This window comes from Salvelinus fontinalis, chromosome 28, assembly GCF_029448725.1.
Source record: "Salvelinus fontinalis isolate EN_2023a chromosome 28, ASM2944872v1, whole genome shotgun sequence".
NCBI classification, from domain to species: domain Eukaryota; kingdom Metazoa; phylum Chordata; class Actinopteri; order Salmoniformes; family Salmonidae; genus Salvelinus; species Salvelinus fontinalis.
Window position 1 is genome coordinate 37,469,985 of NC_074692.1, and position 23,187 is coordinate 37,493,171.

The window sequence follows — 23,187 nt, forward strand, 5'->3', positions numbered from 1 at the left end:
AATAGGAGGAGAGATAAAAAGAAAGAAGAGAAAGCTAGCTAATTTATTTTTTTCTTCTTGCACCAGCACCTCCAGCTAGGGACTACTGTATAGTGTTTGGTGATTACTTCAAATAGAATATAATTGTTTATTTTCTTCCTGCCTGATGACTTCAGAAGGACTGTGGACTTAAAACTTCATAAGATGGAAGGAAGAAAAGAAGGACAGATGTATTGTGGGAGGAAGCGCAGCGAAAGAACCACACCATCATCATCATCATCATCACGTCCTACTTACACCTCTCCAGTGCTTCCTCCCTCTGAGGTATGGAACACCGCCTGGGTCTTTGCATGTCAAAAAAGATACATGCAAATTTAACACACACAACATACTATAATAGAACTTTGTTATTTAAAGTGTATTTTTTTGACATGCAAAGTCCCAAACAGTGTTCCATATTGAGCAGCCTGGTCTCATAGACTAGACATAACATAGTCAATTAAATCTGGGAACCTCAAAAAATGTTTGATATGTGACGTTTGGTATGATTACATAAAACAGAAGGTTACTTAACTTTGGGAAAGGCGTGCCGCTAGCGGGACACCTCGACAACATCCGGTGAAATTGCAGAGCGCGAAATTCAAACTACAGTATTATAAATATTTAGCTTTCATAAAATCACAAGTGTAATACATTCAAATTAAGCTTAACTTCTTGTTAATCCAGACGCTGTGTCAGATTTCAAAAAGGCTTTACGGCGAAATCAAACCATGCGATTATCTGAGGACAACGCCCCGCTTACAAAACCATTGAAAACATATTTCAACCAGGCAGGTGTGACACGAAAGTCAGAAATAGCGATATAATAAAAGCCTTACCTTTGATGATATTCTTCTGTTGGCATTCTAAAAGGTCCCAGTTACATCACAAATGGTCCTTTTGTTCGATAAAGTCCTTCTTTATATCCATAAAAACTCAGTTTAGCTGGTGCGGTTCAGTCAATAATCCACCCAGTTTCCCTCCATCAAAATGCATACAAAATGAATCCCAAACGTTACCAATAAACTTTTACAAACAAGTCAAACAACGTTTAAAATCAAACCTTAGGTCTCTAATACGTAAATAAACGATCAAATTTAAGACGGAGAATCGTTATTGTCTTTCTCGGATAAAAATACCAAAGAACACGCTCTCTTCCACGCGCTTACAGCCAAAATGGGAGCCACCTAGAAAAACTATAATTTCTGGCTCATTTTTCCAAAAACGAGCCAATAGTGGTAAGCTGAATTTTTTGGGTGGGGGGGATGGTTTGTCCTCGGGGTTTTGCCTGCCAAATCAGTTCTGTTATTCTCACAGACATTATTTTAACAGTTTTAGAAACTTTAGAGTGTTTTCTATCCAAATCTACCACATATATATATATATATATATATATATATATATATGCATATCCCAGCTTCTGGGCCTAAGTAACAGGCAGTTTACTTTGGGCACACTTTTCATCCGGACGTCAAAATACTGCCCCCTATCCCAAACAAGTTTTAAGGCCAAAACTAAAGTAGGGGGGATGGATGGGTTGGTGCAACCCAAAGGTTGTGAGTTCGAATCTCATCATGTACTCTAGCATTTTTTCAAATTAGCAACTTTTCAACTACTTAGCATGTTAGCTAACCCTTACCACCTAGCTAAAATCCTTCACATGTCATACCTTTTGAAAATGTGTTACATATAGTACGTTATGCAAATTCATAACATACAATATGAATTGTAATTGGTAACATATCATTTGAAATGGGAGATGGACACTCGTGAATACAATACGAAACATAACATATCATACTAAATAGAGTGTCTCGGAATTACATACGGAATAATACGAAATTTTGTGAGACCCGGTTGCACTGAGGGACTGTGGATTTATAACTTCATAAGATGCGTTGTGGGGGAAGCGAGCAGAGAGAAAGAAAGAGAACAGTTCTACATCATCATCATCATCATTGCATTCTTATTATACCTCTCCATCTCTAAACAGGAAATTAATAATTACTAGTTTTATTTCAGGATGATGAGTCAGTGTAGAGATAGATACGGCACAGTGCCTCCGCTCCTTTCCACTCCTTCTTCCTAACCCCAGGCACAATGGTAGAACGCAGCATATAAAAGCCAGCTGAACAGCAGACACACACACACTAAAACATCTTCATTGATTTCTCCTTGTGTGTATGTGTGGGCTTTGAGAGATGCAGCGGGCGGGCAGTGTGTGATCCACAAGAAAAGGATGTCCTCTCGCTTCTCTGTTGCGTTCCGTCCACCCACGCCCATGGCCGAGCTGAAACCATGATTCATACCGCTAAGCCCACACACTTCAAACATAGCAAATATAGATAGAGGTGAACATCGCCCTGGATAGAATCGATTCTGGTTGAGTAAAGGGGGTAGTACCCCAGCTCGACAGCAGAGGGCAGTAGTGACCTTTACTCTCTGATGTTCAAACCTTGTGGAAGTGGCTCACAAATACCATCCCATTCCATCCGCTAGTCACCAAGCGAGAAGCTGTTTTAGTCTATGAAAATTCATGGTTACATGCTGACCTATTTTGGTTTGCGTTTTTTCTTAAGGGTCGGACCTGCCTCTCAGGGCTGCTGAACAGCATGGTTGGAAACATAGAGCCTTGATAGCATAATCATGGAAGAACACCACAGGCTCATTTGTATATCTTATTTCCTCCTGTCTTAATCAAGGAATAATACCACAGGTCATATGTATATCTTATTTCCTCCTGTCTTGCATCACATAGAAATTCCACTTTGCACCACTGGGTCTCTGTCCAGCCAAGAGTTCCATTCCTATAAACCCTCTTGAAGTAACAACACGATATTGTCGCTTGATAACAGCACGCAGCAGCCATAAACTGCATAATCCCTACCTTGATATTTAATGGATTATCATAATCTTTTTTCATAAGCACATGCACATACACACACAAACACACACACACACACGTGAGCGACAAGGTCGTCACATGAACATGTTTAACTGGTGGCATGTCTACACACGTTTATATCCTGTCAGAGAGAGAGGTATCATCAGAAAGAGCGAGAGAGAGACAGAAAGAGAGAGAGACAGAAATTGAGTGAGAGAGAGGGGTATCGTCAGAAAGAGAGAGAGAGAGAGAGGGGGAAAGAAGAGGAGTACAGGATCCTTGTCCTCATATCTCTTCACCCGTCCTCTCTCTCTCTCGCTCTCTCTGAGCTGATGGATTTAAGTAATATTCAAAGGGAAGTCTTTTGACACATGGGACCATGCTTTTCCTTCCTTTTATCGGAGGAAATAAAACTACAGTCCCTCTTATAAATACACATGGCAGAGATGGGTACACACACACACGCCAAAACTCTCATATTTCACCCCCCCCCCCCCTCTCTCTCACACACACTTTTCTGGAGGGGGCTCAACCCCAGGGTTTCCATTATTCAACAGAAAGAAAGCCCGTCATCCTCCTCTCTCCTCCCCTGAAACTATTTTGGTCCCAAACTGATTGACTGTCTGATAAGCAGCGGGTGAGAACTATCATAACACCTCTGCAGGGTGAGGCTCGCGGTAGGACTGTGTAGACGCCATTTCCTGCTGATTTGGGGCTGTGGAGATAAGCCAGCGGGGACTGGGAGAAGTGTGTGTGTGTAGGTGTCTGTGTGTATATGCGTGAGATCGTGCATGTGTGACGTATGTGTGTGTGTGTTTGTATGGCAGGCTGAGACTTCTTCCTGGCTAGGATTACTGTACTGAATCACCGAGAGTGGAGATCATCTGTTCTCTACCCTTGCTGTTCCCGTGCCCTCTACGCCACTCTGTTACCCAATTCTATTATCCTGCTACTCAGACCTACGGTAGGATATAGGCTGCTGCAGATACTGGTACATATACTGGTACAAATACTGGTACAAATACTGGTGCAGATAATGCTGCAGATACTGGTAGAGATACTGGTACAAATACAAATACACACAGACACAAACACAATACAGACAGACACAAACACAATACACACAGACACAAACACAATACAGACAGACACAAACACAATACACACGGACACGGACACAATACACACGGACACGGACACAGACACAGACACAGACACAGACACAGACACAGACACAGACACAGACACAGACACACACACACACACACACACACACACACACACACACACACACACACACACACACACACACACACACACACACACACACACACACACACACACAATACACACAGACACACACACAATACACACAGACACACACACAATACACACAGACACAACCACAATACACACAGACACAATACACACAGACACAAACACAATAAACATAGACAAACACACAAGCACACAGACACAAACACAATACACACAGATACAAACACAATACACACAGACACAAACACAATACACACAGACACAAACACAATACACACAGACACAAACACAATACACACAGACACAAACACAATACACACAGACACAGACACAACACACACAGACACAGACACAACACACACAGACACAAGCACAACACACACACACACACAGACACACACACAATACACACAGACACAACCACAATACACACAGACACAATACACACACACACACACACACACACACACACACACACACACACACACACACACACACACACACACAGACAGACACAGACACAGACACAGACACACACACACACACACACACACACACACACACACACACACACAGACACAGACACAGACACACACACACACACACACACACAATACACACAGACACACACACAATACACACAGACACAACCACAATACACACAGACACAATACACACACACAGACACAATAAACATAGACAAACACACAGGCACACAGACACAAACACAATACACACAGATACAAACACAATACACACAGACACAAACACAATACACACAGACACAAACACAATACACACAGACACAAGCACAATACACACAGACACAAACACAATACACACAGACACAAACACAATACACACAAATACAATACACACAGACACAAGCACAAACACACAGACACAAACACAAAACACAAAACACACACACACACAATACACACAGACACACACACAATACACACAGACACAACCACAATACACACAGACACAATACACACAGACACAAACACAATAAACATAGACAAACACACAGGCACACAGACACAAACATAATACACACAGAAACAAATACAATACACACAGACAGAATCACAATACACACAAACACACACACAATACACACAGACACAAACACAATACACACAGACACAAACACAATACACAAACACAATACACACAGACACAAACACAATACACACAGACACAAGCACAATACACACAGACACAAACACAATACACACAGACACAAACACAATACACACAGACACAAGCACAAACACACAGACACAAACACAAAACACAAAACACACACACACACACAATACACATAGACACACACACACAATACACACAGACAAAACCACAATACACACAGACACAATACACACAGACACAAACACAATAAACATAGACAAACACACAGGCACACAGACACAAACACAATACACACAGAAACAAATACAATACACACAGACAGAATCACAATAAACACAGACACACACACAATACACACAGACACAAACACAATACACACAGACACAAACACAATACACAAACACAATACACACAGACACAAACACAATACACACAGACACAAACACAATACACAAACACAATACACACAGACATAAACACAATACACACAGACACAAACACAATACACACAGACACAAACACAATAGACACACACACAAATACAATACACACAGATACAATACACATAAACACAATACACACAAACACAATACACAAACACAATGCTCACAGACACAAACACAATACACACCGACACAAACACAATACACACAAACACAATACACACAGAAACAAACACAATACACACAGACACAATACACACAGACTAAAAAACAATACACACAGAAACAAACACAACAGACACAGACACAAACACAACACACACAGACACAAACACAATACACACAGACACAATACATAAACACAATACACACAAACACAATACACAAACACAATACACACAGACACAAACACAATACACACAGACACAAACACAATACACAAACACAATACACACAGCCACAAACACAATACACACAGACACAAACACAATAGACACAGACACAAATACAATACACACAGATACAATACACATAAACACAATACACACAAACACAATACACAAACACAATGCTCACAGACACAATACACACAGAAACAAACACAATACAAACAGACACAATACACACAGACTAAAAAACAATACACACAGAAACAAACACAACACACACAGACACAAACACAACACACACGGACACAATACATAAACACAATACACACAGACACAAACACAATACACACCAACACAAACACAATACACACAAACACAATACACACAGAAACAAACACAATACACATAGACAGAAACACAATAAACATAGACAAACACACAGGCACACAGACACAAACACAATACACACAGATACAAACACAATGCACACAGACACAAACACAATACACACAGACACAAACACAATACACACAGACACAAACACAATACACACAGACACAAACACAATACACACAGACACAAACACAATACACACAGACAGAAGCACAACACACACACACACGCATACACACACACACAAACACAATACACACAGACACAAACACAATACACACAGACACAAGCACAATACACACAGACACAAACACAATACACACAGACACAAACACAATAGACACAGACACAAATACAATACACACAGATACAATACACACACAGACACACACACACAATACACACAGACACAAACACAATACACACAGACACAATACACAAAGACACAAACACAATAAACATAGAAACAAACACAATACACACAGACACACACACAATACACATAGACACAAACACAATAAAAAAAAACACAATACACACAGACACTAACACAATACACACAGACACAAACACAATACACACAGACACAAACACAATACACACAGACACAAACACAATACACACAGACACAATACACACAGACACAAACACAATACACACAGACACAATACACACAGACACAAGCACAAACACACAGACACAAACACAAAACACACACACACAATACACACAGACACACACACAATACACACAGACACAACCACAATACACACAGACACAATACACACAGACACAAACACAATAAACATACACAAACACACAGGCACACAGACACAAACACAATACACACAGAAACAAATACAATACACACAGACAGAATCCCAATACACACAGACACACACACAATACACACAGACACAAACACAATACACAAAGACACAAACACAATACACAAACACAATACACACAGACACAAACACAATACACACAGACACAAACACAATACACACAGACACAAGCACAATACACACAGACACAAACACAATACACACAGACACAAACACAATACACACAAACACAATACACACAGACACAAGCACAAACACACAGACACAAACACAAAACACAAAACACACACACACACAATACACACAGACACACACACAATACACACAGACACAACCACAATACACACAGACACAATACACACAGACACAAACACAATAAACATAGACAAACACACAGGCACACAGACACAAACACAATACACACAGAAACAAATACAATACACACAGACATAATCACAATACACACAGACACAATACACACAGACACAAACACAATACACACAGACACAAACACAATACACAAACACAATACACACAGACACAAACACAATACACAAACACAATACACACAGACACAAACACAATACACACAGACACAAACACAATACACACAGACACAAACACAATAGACACAAACACAAATACAATACACACAGATACAATACACATAAACACAATACACACAAACACAATACACAAACACAATGCTCACAGACACAAACACAATACACACCGACACAAACACAATGAACACAAACACAATACACACAGAAACAAACAAAAAACACACAGACACAATACACACAGACACAAAAACAATACACACAGAAACAAACACAACACACACAGACACAAACACAACACAACACACACAGACACAAACACAATACACACAGACACAATACATAAACACAATACACACAGACACAAACACAATACTCACCAACACAAACACAATACACACAAACACAATACACACAGAAACAAACACAATACACATAGACAGAAACACAATACACATAGCCACAAAAACACAGGCAAAAACACACAGACACAAACACAATACACATAGACACAACCACAATACACACATACACAAACACAATACACACAGACACAAACACAATACACACAGACACAATACACATAGACACAACCACAATACACACATACACAAACACAATACACACAGACACAAACACAATACACACAGACACAACAACGATACACACAGACACAAACACAATACACACAGACACAAACACAAACACAATACACAGACACAAACACAGTATACACAGACACAACCACAATACACACAGACACAAACACACAGACACAAACACAATCCACATAGACACACACAATACACAGACACAAACATAATACCCAAACACAATACACACAGACACAAACACAATACACACAGAAACAATACACACAGACACAACAACAATACACACAGACACAAACACAATACACAATACACACAGACACAAACACAAACACAATACACAGACACAAACACAATATACATAGACACAACCACAATACACATAGACACAGCCACAAACACAGAGACACAAACACAATACACACAGACACAATACACACAGACACAATACACACAGACACAAACACAAACACACTACACACACACAGACACACACACAATACACACAGACACAAATACAATACACACAGATACAATACACACACACAGACACACACACAATACATACATACACAAACACAATAGACACAGACACAAATACAATACACACAGATACAATACACACACAGACACACACACACACACAATACACACAGACACAAACACAATACACACAGACACAATACACAAAGACACAAACACAATAAACATAGAAACAAACACAATACACACAGACACAAACACAATACACACAGACACACACACAATACACAAAGACACAAACACAATACAAAAACACAATACACACAGACACTAACACAATACACACAGACACAAACACAATACACACAGACACAAACACAATACACACAGACACAAACACAATACACACAGACACAATACACACAGACACAAACACAATACACACAGACACAATACACACAGACACAAACACACAGACACAAACACACAGACACAAACACACAGACACAAACACAATACACAGACACAAACACAATACACATAGACACAATACACACAGACACAAACACACAGACACAAACACACAGACACAAACACACAGACACAAACACAATACACAGACACAAACACAATACACATAGACACAATACACAAAGACACAAACACAATACACATAGACACAATACAGATAGACACACACACAATACACACAGACACAAACACAATACACATAGACACAATACACATAGACACAAACACAATACACATAGACTCAAACACAATACACATTTACATTACATTTACATTTAAGTCATTTAGCAGATGCTCTTATCCAGAGCGACTTACAAATTGGTGCATTCACCTTATGACATCCAGTGGAACAACCACTTTACAATAGTGCATCTAAATCAGCTTACAATACACACATACACAAACACAATACACACATACACAAACACAATAGACACAAACACAATACACATATACACAAACACAATACACATAGACACAAACACAATACACACAGACCCAAACATAATACACACAGACACAAACACACAGCCACACAGACACAAACACAATACACACAGACACAAATGGATACAAATATATCAAATCAAATTGTATTGGTCACATACACATATTTAGCAGATGTTATTGCGGGTGTAGCAAAATGCTTGTAGGAGCTAGAAGCAGAGCTGCCGTATCTGTCGGCGACATCTTCACGTTTTTTAAGATGACGCAGACACGCAAACCTAGAAATTGGACTGAAAGGAAACAGAACTAGATTCCATTCCTGGAAATAGAATTACACTCCAATTCTGTGATTAACTGTCACAGTGCTCTAATCTAAAGCATTCAGAACAGCTGACACAACCATCACCAATAGAAGACAGAACAGATGGTGACACACTGTATGACAGTAGACTGAGATCCCTGCTCCAGCTGTTGCTATCCCAGTCGACACTGATGGTTTTATGGTCTACCAAATGGCACCCTAGTCCCTATATAGTGGCACCCTGTCCCCTATGGGCCCTGGTCAAAAGTAGTGCACTACATAGGGAATAAGGTGCCATTTCGGACACAACCCTCTGTCTGTCTGAGGAAACCTCTCTGTCTCTCTTGCTCTCTCTCGCTCTCTCTTTATCTCTCTCAGTGTCTATCTCTCTTGCTCTCTCTCTCTTGCTCTCTCTCTCTGTCTTTGTCTCTCTCTCTCCTCTTTCTCTCTCTTGCTCTCTCTTGCTCGCTCTCTCTCTCTCTGTCTTTCTCACTCTCCCTGTATTTCCCTCTCTCTGTGTCTTGCTCATTCTCTCTCTGTCTCTCTCTCTCTCTCTTTCTCTCTCTCTCTCTCTCTCTCTTGCTGTCTCTCTCTGTCTCTCTCGCTGTCTCTCTCTATCTCTCTTGCTCTCTCTATTCAATCTCTCTCTCCTACACCACTAATCTCACCAGTACTAACAACACCACCCGCATTTCTTTTCTCCTGACCTGCCATTATGGAGCGACACATTTTGGACCAATGGCATGACAAAGAGGAGAGAGGGCACAAAATGGCTACCTAAGCTGAGCCCCATGCCTTGTCAAAAGGTCACCCTGATTAACGATCCGGCTACGGTCTGGTGAATGAAAGGTGGACGGGTAGTTCTGCTTTAATGGAAGGATAGCTAGAGGGATTAACCCTCGCCTCTGGGAGAGGACACCGACTGTGTGTGTGGTGGGGGGAGGGGGGCATATGCCTGATTGTGATAGTGAGTGTGTGTCGGTCATGACTGTTGTGTGTGTGTGTGTGTGTGTGTGTGTGTGTGTGTGTGTGTTCGCACATACTATTGTCTGTGTACAGCAACCGGGATGTAGGAGATGGAGTCTAAAACTCGTCAGTATTAAGTCATAGCAGATGGTGCAGATGTGATAGGGAGTTCCCAACCCTACACGGTCAGGTTGATTCAGGCCATGCTTGTGTAAGTGCACAATACATCCCTGGTAAGGATTCCTAAACAACAACAATATATGATGGCACAATTTCCCTTCAGGGATAATGAAGTGAATCTTATCTCATCTTACCTATCTATGCAAATGTGTGCTCAAGAGTATTAACTGTAACTTTAGGCAAAAGTTCATGCAGTATTGATGCCACTTAAACCGAACACCAACGAAATGAGCAAGGATAAATACAGCCATGAACCAATCAGCCAATAGATGTATCAGTTGATCATGAATAAACCAGCGAACCAATCAATCACATTTCATATCTGTCAAAGATGACCTTGATTATGGTCCTTCGGAGGCTCTTCTTCTCCCTATGCAATGAGAGCTGGGTGATGGAAATATTACTACAATGGACATTCCTATTCAAGTCAATGATCTGTGATGGGTGGCCCGGCAGCCATATTGAACGTATCCATGGGAGTAATTCTAATTCCATGAGCAGGCATGCTCCTGTCATCGAGGGCCATAGCAATAAACTGACTAGAACGGACGGTCCCATTCATGTTCCATGTCCCATGATGGGTGGCCCCCGGCAGCCATTTTGTTCTAGTCAGTGTATTTCCATGGGCCACACAGAGAGCTCATCCAGCTGTCATCCAGGGCCAAGCAAAGCACTCTCACAGAGTCATGTGTCTGATTGACAAAGCCGCCCCCAGCCAGCCGCTGTCTGTCACAAGCCAATGATTGATAATGAGAATATTTGACCGACAAATTGAAAGCCACACTTGATGGTTGTCACGGCGGTAGGTCTCCTCCACATTAGTCCATACTTTCTGACTGAAAGACAGTCAGCTGTTGGGTGGCTAAATGACATAGCGCAAAGCTATCTATCAGATCCCAATGCGATACCAATGCTCCATTACTTGAATAACTATGGAAATATAATTCAAATACCTATATGAAAATAGATGTAGTAGGTTATAGTATGGGTATAAAAATTCAATCTCAGCATGGAACATGAAGGTGCAGGCTTGTTTCTTGTACACACATTTACCTTATGTATCACTGTCATGACACAATTATAAGCTACATTACTTTTAAATGATATATCGTTTTTTAGTACAAGTATTTACAGTACATAGGTTCTGTTGCAATATCCACACTTCCATTCCACTTAGTTTAAAAGCAATGCAATGTAGGCATTCTAGTATTGTTATTGGAATGTAGCCTAGAAACTTTTCACACATATTTCATGAAATATGTGTGAAAAGGAAATGCAATTCTGTTAAATTGAATCTTGTCATCACATCCTGAACAGCATATGCAGTACATCATATTTCAAAGCACCTACAGTGGTGTTGCGGGGACAGGATCGCCTCGTAAGAACAACGGCACATTTTAAATCCACTATCTGTATGAGAGGCTGCTGATGTAACCAATAAGAAGTGCTATACAGCAGTAGAGAGGTGATATAGGTGATAAACTATTCAGAACCTCTGGAGGGATGGCTCTCCATAACCGCTATAAAAACGGAACATGCATAATATGCCTATATATAACACAATCATACTGTATGTGTGAGAGGGTGGAGAGGATAGTTGGGGGGAGGGGTGTATGGAGGGGATAGATGGGGGGTGGAGGGGATAGAGGGGTTAGAGGGTGATGAGGAGATAGAGGGGGGGGAGGGGATGGGGGGGGGGTGGAAGAGTGGTTAGAGGAGGGATAGAGGGGGGGGTGGAGGGGACACAGGGGGATAGAGGGGTTAGAGGGTGATGAGGAGATAGAGGGGGGGGGGGTGGAGGAGATGGAGGATATAGAGGGGGGGGGGGGTAGAGGGGTTAGAGTCAGGGATGGAGGATAAAGAGGGGGGGTAGAGGGGATGGATGGGGGATGGAGGATAGAGAGGGGGGGGGGGTAGAGGGGTTAGAGTCAGGGATGGAGGATATAGAGGGGGGGTAGAGGGGATGGATGGGGGATGGAGGATAGAGAGGGGGGGGGGTAGAGGGGTTAGAGTCAGGGATGGAGGATATAGAGGGGGGGTAGAGGGGATGGATGGGGGATGGAGGATAGAGAGGGGGGGGTAGAGGGGTTAGAGTCAGGGATGGAGGATATAGAGGGGGGGTAGAGGGGATGGATGGGGGATGGAGGATAGAGAGGGTTGTCATGACATCGCCCTCTTTGGACACAGCGAGCACCATCCCCCTACCTCAATTACGAGAGGGCTAAGAGTTGAGACCAGACCAGTACCTCACAGAGGGAAATAAGGTTTGAGTAGATTGCTGAATCTTTTAACCATCTCACGTGGTTAAACTCTTAGACTATCGATACCGACAGAATAAGAACAAGTCTTTGATATTAATTACTAGTCTGCAGCTAGGAATTCGGTATCTTTGAACGTAAAGACCGACAACTGCCGAAACACCTATCTAATACAACATTTCTGAATGGGACTCTGAAGTATCCCCTCTAAACATGAAAGACAGGTGGATGAACTTCCAACAGAAAGAACGATTCCAACAGCGATCAAGACGACACACTGGGCATAAATATATATATTGATTGCAATTATTCCCGAATGAGTGAGCGTTCATGTGCAAAGGATTAACATTTCAATCGTTATAATTATCAACTTTGTAGTGTCTTTTATCTTTCGCGCCCCTCAGTCTTTTGTCCACCAAGCCGCCATGCCCTGTTTAGCCCACTAGGGCACATTCTCCTATCATTTCCTTGTAACCATATCTACTGTTTGTTATGCATTTCTGTGAATTACTTAGTTAGTAAATAAAGGATTTAAGACAATTGATGTATGGATGACGCATAGTGAAGACTGGGTTCGTGCAGATAACCAACAATTTACAACGTTTGGAATGAGACTAACGTGAGGTAAATAATAATTCATTAATTCGAAGACCAATTGATCAGATATAAAAATATCTGAAAGTTATATTAGGAAAATTATAACTTTGTAATCTGAATATTTTCCTTGGTCCCCCGACTTCCTAGTTAATTACAGTTACACGATTAATCAGTTTAATCGCGTAATAATATTACAGAGAATCTTTGATAAAGACTCATCTTCAGTTTAATGATGCCAAAGACACGACAGGGGGGATAGAGGGGTTAGAGGCAGGGATGGAGGGATAGAGAGGATAGAGGGGGGATGGGGGGAATGGATGGGGGGGATGCAGGGGATGGATGGGGGGATGGAGGGGTTAGAGGGGGGATGGAGAGGATAGAGGGGGTATGGATGGGGAGATGGAGGATATAGAGGGGGGATGGAGGGGATATGGGGGATGGAGGAGATAGAGGGGGATGCAGGGAATGGATAGGGGGATGGAGGGGTTAGAGGGGGGATGGAGGGGATAGAGGGGGGATGGAGGGAATGGATGGGGGGATGGAGGATATAGAGGGGGATGGAGGGGTTAGAGGGGGGATGGAGTGGGATAGAGGGGGGACAGTGGGGTTAGAGGGGGGTAGAGGGGATAGGGGGGGTGGAGAGGATAGAGAGATGGGATAGAGGGGTTAGCTGGGGGGATAGAGGGGATAGATGGGGGATGCAGGGGATGGATGGGGGGATGGAGGGGTTAGAGGGGTGATGGAGGGGATAGAGAGGGGATAGGGGGGGTGGAGAGGATAGAGAGGGGATAGAGGGGTTAGCTGCGGGGGTATAGGGGATAGAGGGGGGATGCAGGGGATGGATGGGGGGATGGAGGAGTTAGCTGCGGGGATGGAGGGATAGAGGGGGGATAGAGGGGATAGAGGGGAGATGGAGGGGGGATAGATGGGAAAACTTAGGCACCGAGCAAGCTAACACAAAAGCACAGATCCTCAAAAGGTTCTACAGCTGCACCATCGAGAGCATCCTGACTGGTTGCATCAAATCATATCAAACTTTATTTGTCACATGTACCGAATACAACAGGTGTAGACCTTACCGTGAAATGCTTACTTATAAGGCCTTGACCAACAGTGCAGTTCAAGAATAAACTAAAGTAAAAAATAATAAAAATAACACAATAACATAACAATAATGAGGTTGTTTACAGGGGGTACCGGTACCGAGTCAGTGTGCCGGGGTACAGGTTAGAGGTAATTTGTACATGTAGGTAGGAGTGAAGTGACTATGCAAAGATAATAAACAGCGAGTAGCAGCAGTGTACAAAACAAATGGAGGGGGTCAATGTTATAGTCCGGAGACCATTTGATTAATTGTTCAGCAGTCTTATGGCTTGGGAGTAGAAGCTGTTAAGGAGCCTTTTGGTCCTAGACTTGGCGCTCCGGTACCGGTTGCCATGCGGTAGCAGAGAAAACAGTCTATGACTTGGGTGACTGGAGTCTCTGACAAGTTTGTGGGTTTTCCTCTGACACCGCCTATTATATAGGTCCTGGATTGCAGGAGCTTGGCCCCAGTGATGTACTGGGCTGTATGCTCTAACCTCTGTAGCGCCTTACGGTCAGATGCCGAGCAGTTGCCATACCAGGCGGTGATGCAACCGGTCAGGATGCTCTCGATGGTGCAGCTGTAGAACTTTTTGAGGATCTGGGAACCCATGCCAAATCTATTCCGTTTCCTGAGGGGGAAGAGGTCTTGTTGTGCCCTCTTCACGACTGTCTTGGTGTGTTTGGACCATGATAGATCGTTGGTGATGTGGACACCAAGGAACTTGAACCTCTCAACCCGCTCCACTACAGACCTGTCGATGTTTGGCCCGCCTTTTCCTGTAGTCCACAATCAGCTCCTTTGTCTTGCTAACATTGAAGGAGAGGTTGTTGTCCTGGCACCTCACTGCCAGTTCTCTGACCTCCTCCCTATAGGCTTGCCAAGCTTCCTGCCATCCAGAACCTCTATACCAGGTGGTGTCAGAGGAAGGCCCAAAAAATTGTCAAAAACTCCAGCCACCCTAGTCATAAATTGTTCTCTCTGCTACCGCAGTGGCAAGCGGTACCGGAGCGCCATGTTTAGTTCCAAGAGGCTTCTAAACAGCTTCTACCCCAAAGCCATAAGACTACTAAACATCTAATCAAATGGCTACCCAGACTATTTGCATTGCACTCTTATACGCTGCTGCTACTCGCAGTTATTACAAGAATGTTTGTTTGCACCACATGTTCTCACTACTGGTGTCCCCCAGGGCTCGGGTCTAGGCCTTCTCATCTTTTCACATTACATGAGGTACTGTGTTAGTGTCTCAGTGAGCCCAGGGTGGGAGAGGAGAGAGATTGGAGCTGCAGATGATGCTTTGGCAGGAACAGATAGAGGGGGTAGCAGCAGTGTTCCAGACCCAGCAGGCTCAGGGTGGATGGAGTGGTGGAGAGAGGGAGATGGAAAGGGAGAGGAGGTACTGTAGTATCTCAGGGTGGATGGAGTGATGGAGAGAGGGAGAGAAGGTACTGTAGTAGATCAGAGTGGATGGAGTGATGGAGAGAGGGAGAGGGAGAGGAGGTACTGTAGTAGATCAGGGTGGATGGGATGGTGAAGAGAGGGAGAGGAGGTACTGTAGTATCTCAGGGTGGATGGGATGGTGAAGAGAGGGAGAGGAGGTACTGTAGTATCTCAGGGTGGATGGGATGGTGAAGAGAGGGAGAGGAGGTACTGTAGTATCTCAGGGTGGATGGGATGGTGAAGAGAGGGAGAGGAGGTACTGTAGTATCTCAGGGTGGATGGAGTGGTAGAGATAGATTGATTAATGACATTTAGATTATTTGGCGCTGCCATAGCGTTCCCTGCATTTCCTAAAGAGACAGAGGTTAGCACAATTTAACCCCTGCTCATTTGCTACCCCAAGACGGTTCCAGGGCAAGGCAAGACTGATTACGGACGGAGAGATGCATAAATCGTACTTTATCAATTTCTTGGAGCGATTTTTTCCCCCCAGCCCTAGGCTACATGCCTTAACAATTATATAGATTCACAAGACTCGTCTGAAGGTTCCCAGTTGAACCAGTTGAAAAAACATTTTGGAAGTACAGTATATATGGAGACTGTTAAGTGAGAAAAGTAAGGGGTTAAATACATGATAAAATAATAACACGTTTCCTGATCTTTATTATATTTCTCAGACATAGGATAGACACTTATTTTAGATGTTATTCCTTGGAGTGGAACTGTCACTCAATGCATTTGTATGGGCTAATAGCAGTAAGGCCAAATAAAATGTTGAATAAAATATATACACTACTGTTCAAAAGTTTGGGGTCACTTACAAATGTCCTTGTTTTGTCTATTTGTTGTCTATTAAAATAACATCAAATTGATCAGAAATACAGTATAGACATTGTTAATGTTGTAAATGACTATTGTAGCTGTATATGGCTGATATTTAATGGAATATCTACATAGGTGTACAGAGGCCCATTATCATCAACCATCACTCGTGTTCCAATGGCACATTGTGTTAGCTAATCCAAGTTTATCATTTTAAAAGGCTAATTGATCATTAGAAAACCCTTTTGCAATTTTGTTAGCACAGCTGAAAACTGTTGTCCTGATTAAAGAAGCAGTAAAACTGGCCTTCTTTAGACTTGTTGAGGATCTGGATCATCAGCATTTGAGGGTTCGATTACAGGCTCAAAATGGCCAGAAACAAAGAACTTTCTTCTGAGATGCCTCACAAGTCCTCAACTGGCAGCTTCATTAAATAGTCCCCCTGCAAAACACCAGTCTCAATGTCAACAGTGAAGAGGCGACTCCTGGATGCTGGCCTTCTAGGCAGAGTTCCTCTGTCCAGTGTCTGTGTTCCTTTTCCCATCTTAATCTTTCCTTTTTATTGGCCAGTCTGAGATATGGCTTTTTCTTTGCAACTCTGCCTAGAAGGCCAGCATCCCGGAGTTGCCTCTTCACTGTTGACGTTGAGACTGGTGTTTTTCGGGTACTATTTAATGAAGCTGCCAGTTGAAGACCTGTGAGGCACCTGTTTCTCAAACTAGACACTCTAATGTACTTGTCCTCTTGCTCAGTTGTGCACCGGAGCCTCCCACCCCTCCTTCTATTCTGTTAAGAGCAAGTTTGCTAAATAATCAATTAATGGTACCCAAACTATCTGCACTGACACTTTCTTGCACTGATCCGACGCATACTCACTAGACTATATATACACACACCGTATGCACACTCATTCACATACACTACACACACACACACACACACACACACACACACACACACACACACACACACACACACACACACACACACACACACACACACACACACACACACACACATGCATAACGACACAACACAAACATACACAATACACAGACACACATATTCTCACACACTTTTATATTCATAATTTGCTGCTGCTACCCTGTAATTTATTTTATTCTAATTATTATCTATCCTGATGCCTAGTCACTTTACCCTGCCTACATGTACATATCTACCTCAAATACCTTATTATTATCTATCCTAATGCCTAGTCACTTTACCCTGCCTTCATGTACATATCTTCCTCAAATACCTTATTATTTTCTAGCCTGATGCCTAGTCACTTTACCCTGCCTACATGTACATATCTACCTCAAATACCTTATTATTATCTAGCCTGATGCCTCGTTACTTTACCCTGCCTTCATGTACATATATAACTCAAATAAAGTATTATTAACCAGCCTGATGCCTAGTCACTTTACCCTGCCTTCATGAACATACTGTATCTACCTCTAATACATCACACATCTGCACATTGATCTGGTACTGGTACTTCCTGTATATAGCTGCACATTCATCTGGTACTGGTACTCTCTGTATACAGTTCCACATTGATCTGGTACCTGTACTTCCTGTATATAGCTGCACATTCATCTGGTACTGGTACTCCCTGTATATAGTTCCACATTGATCTGGTACTGGTACTCCCTGTATATAGCTCCACATTGATCTGCTACTGGTACTCCCTGTATATAGCTCCACATTGATCTGGTACTGGTACTCCGTGTATATAGCTTCACATTGATCTGGTACTGGTACTTCCTGTACATAGCTCCACATTGATCTGGAACTGGTACTCCCTGTATATAGTTCCACATTGATCTGGTACTGGTACTCCCTGTATATAGCTCCACATTGATCTGCTACTGGTACTCCCTGTATATAGCTCCACATTGATCTGGTACTGGTACTCCCTGTATATAGTTCCACATTGATCTGGTACTGGTACTCCCTGTATATAGCTCCACATTGATCTGCTACTGATACTCCCTGTATATAGCTCCACATTGATCTGGTACTGGTACTCCCTGTATATAGCTCCACATTGATCTGGTACTGGTACTCCGTGTATATAGCTTCAAATTGATCTGGTACTGGTACTTCCTGTATAAAGCTCCATTATTGTGTTACTATTTAAAAAAGCAAGCATTTCACGGTAAAGTCTACAGTTGTATTCGGCGCATGTGACAAATCAAATTTGATTTGATTCCAGCCAATTAAAGCTGGGATGCTCGTACTCCGCTGCTGCACTGGCACTACTGTGTGTTTATGATATCATTATAAAACAGTATTTTCCTTCCCCCCCTCTCTGCCTTTCTATCTCAATGAAGAAGCCTAATCATTATTCCAACACATCATTCCAGTTTCATTCATTTAGGAGACACTGAATATAGAATATAGCAGCCCGGAAAGACCGTAAATGTAAATGAGATTTGTGGTACAGTGTATAGACTAGTGACTCATGTATCAGCACGACACACAGCCAGACACAGACAAACACACACACACAGACACACACAAGATTATGTTGACCCACATAGGCTAATTAAGAGACTAGCTGTGCCATGAGTCTATTTCCTCCATGTGGTGACACAGTTGTTTATAGGGACACAACCCACCCGGGTGTATATAGGGACACAACCCACCCGGGTGTTTATAGGGTCACAACCCACCCGGGTGTATATAGGGACACAACCCACCTGGGTGTTTATAGGGACACAACCCACCTGGTCGTTTATAGGGACACAACCCACCCGGGTGTTTATAGGGACACAAACAACCCGGTTGTTTATATGGACACAACCCACCCGGGTGTTTATAGGGTCACAACCCACCTGGTCGTTTATAGGGACACAACCCACCTGGTCGTTTATAGGGACACAACCCACCTGGGTGTTTATAGGGACACAAACCACCCGGTTGTTTATATGGACACAACCCACCCGGGTGTTTATAGGGTCACAACCCACCTGGTCGTTTATAGGGACACAACCCACCTGGGTGTTTATAGGGACACAACCCACCCGGGTGTTTATAGGGACACAAACCACCCGGGTGTATATAGGGACACAACCGTGTTTATAGGGACACAACCCACCCGGGTGTTTATAGGGACACAACCCACCCAGTTGTTTATAGGGACACAACCGTGTTTATAGGGACACAACCCACCCGGGTGTTTATAAGGACACAAACCACCCGGGTGTATATAAGGACACAACCCACCCGGGTGTTTATAGGGACACAACCCACCCGGGTGTTTATAAGGACACAACCCACCCGGTTGTTTATAGGGACACAAACCACCCGGGTGTTTATAAGGACACAACCCACCCGGTTGTTTATAGGGACACAACCCACCCGGGTGTTTATAGGGACACAACCCACCCGGGTGTTTATAGGAACACAACCCACCCGGGTGTTTATAGGGACACAAACCACCCGGGTGTTTATAAGGACACAACCCACCCGGTTGTTTATAGGGACACAACCCACCCGGGTGTTTACAGGGACACAACCCACCCGGGTGTTTATAGGGACACAACCCACCCGGGTGTTTATAGGGACACAACCCACCTGGGTGAGTATTTAAAATACTTTTAGTGTTTGCTTTACTCTGCCTGGACTGTCAGATATTATAGACTATTTCATTGGTTTCATTCCACCAGGCAAGCTCAATCAAGCCTAAATAGAGTTTTTGAATTGAGTTCAAATAGTATTTCAACCCATGTCTGGAACACGTCTTCACTTAATATGCATGTCTTCTCTCAGTTGGCACTTTTTAAGGGACTGTGTCTACTCTCACTGTTGAGGATGCCAGAGAGCCCCAGAGTGCAATTACCTGAGAGATGCAGCAGACAGGCTCACATGACAGTTAATAGGAGGAGGATGGTAGAATGGGACAGGTTATGATAGTAATGTATTTCTGTTTTTGTTGACCAAAAAAGGTTGAGTCACACACATGAACCAAGGTTTTGCAATGCAAAATATGAGCTTGGTTTTAGATTAAGGTTATGACTTGAAGATGAAATCAAAATAGTCCATATACTTGGGTTGATAAATAGTAAGAGGATACACTACCGGTCAAAAGTTTGGACACACCTACTCATTCAAGGGTTTTTCTTTTATTTTTCTAATTTCTACATTTTAATAATAATAGTGAGAATAATAGAATAATTATAATAACTATTATATTACTATAAAAATCAAACTTTCATAAAATCACACATGAAAGATACCAAATTAAAGCTACACTTGTTGTGAATCCAGCCAACATGTCAGAATTAAAATAGGCTTTATGACGAAAGCACACCAAACGATTATGTTAGGTCAGTACATAGCCACAGAAAAACAGCCATTTTTCCAGCCAAAGAGAGGAGTAACAAAAAGAAGAAATAGAGATAAAATGAATCACTAACCTTTGATGATCTTCATCAGATGACACTCATAGGACTTCATGTTACACAATACATGTATGTTTTGTTCGGTAATGTTCATATTTATATCCAAAAATCTGAGTTTAGGCGGGATGCTACTGTCTCACTTGGCCAAAAGGCAGAGAAAATGCAGAGCGCCAAATTCAAATAAATTACTATAAAAATCAAACTTTCATGAAATCACACACGAAAGATACCAAATTAAAGCTACACTTGTTGTGAATCCAGCCAACAGGTCAGAATTCAAATAGGCTTTTCGGCGAAAGCAAACGATGCTATTATCTGAGGATAGCAACAGAGTAAACAAAGAGAGAGAAGCATATTTCAACCCTGCAGGCGCGACACAAAACGTAGAAATAAAAATAAAATTCATGCCTTACCTTTGACGAGCTTCTGTTGTTGGCACTCCAATATGTCCCATAAACATCAAAAATGATCCTTTTGTTCGATTAATTCCGTTGATATATATCCAAAATGTGCATTTATTTGGCGTGTTTGATCCAGAAAAACACTGGTTCCAACTTGTGCAACGTGACTAGAAAATATCTCAAAGTTACCTGAAAACTTTGCCAAAACATTTCAAACTTCTTTTGTAATACAACTTTAGGTATTTTTTTAACGTAAATAATCGATAAAATTTAAGAGGGATGATCTGTGTTCAATACAGGATTAAAACAAACTGTAGCTAGCTTTCTGGTCACGCGCCTCTACCTAACAGTACACTTCAAGTGACCCTCGTTCAAGAAGGCCGTACTTCTTCATTACACAAAGGAAAAAACCTCAAACAATTTTAAAGACTGTTGACATCCAGTGGGAGCGGTAGGAACTGCAAGAAGGTCAATTAGAAATCTGGATTCCCAATGAAATCTCATTGAAAAGAGAGTGACCTCAAAAAAAAAAAAATCTGAATGGTTTGTCTTCGGGGTTTCGCCTGCTAAATAAGTTATTTTATACTCACAGACATGATTCAAATAGTTTTAGAAACTTCAGAGTGTTTTCTATCAAAATCTACTAATATTATGCCTATTTTATCTTCTGGGGATGA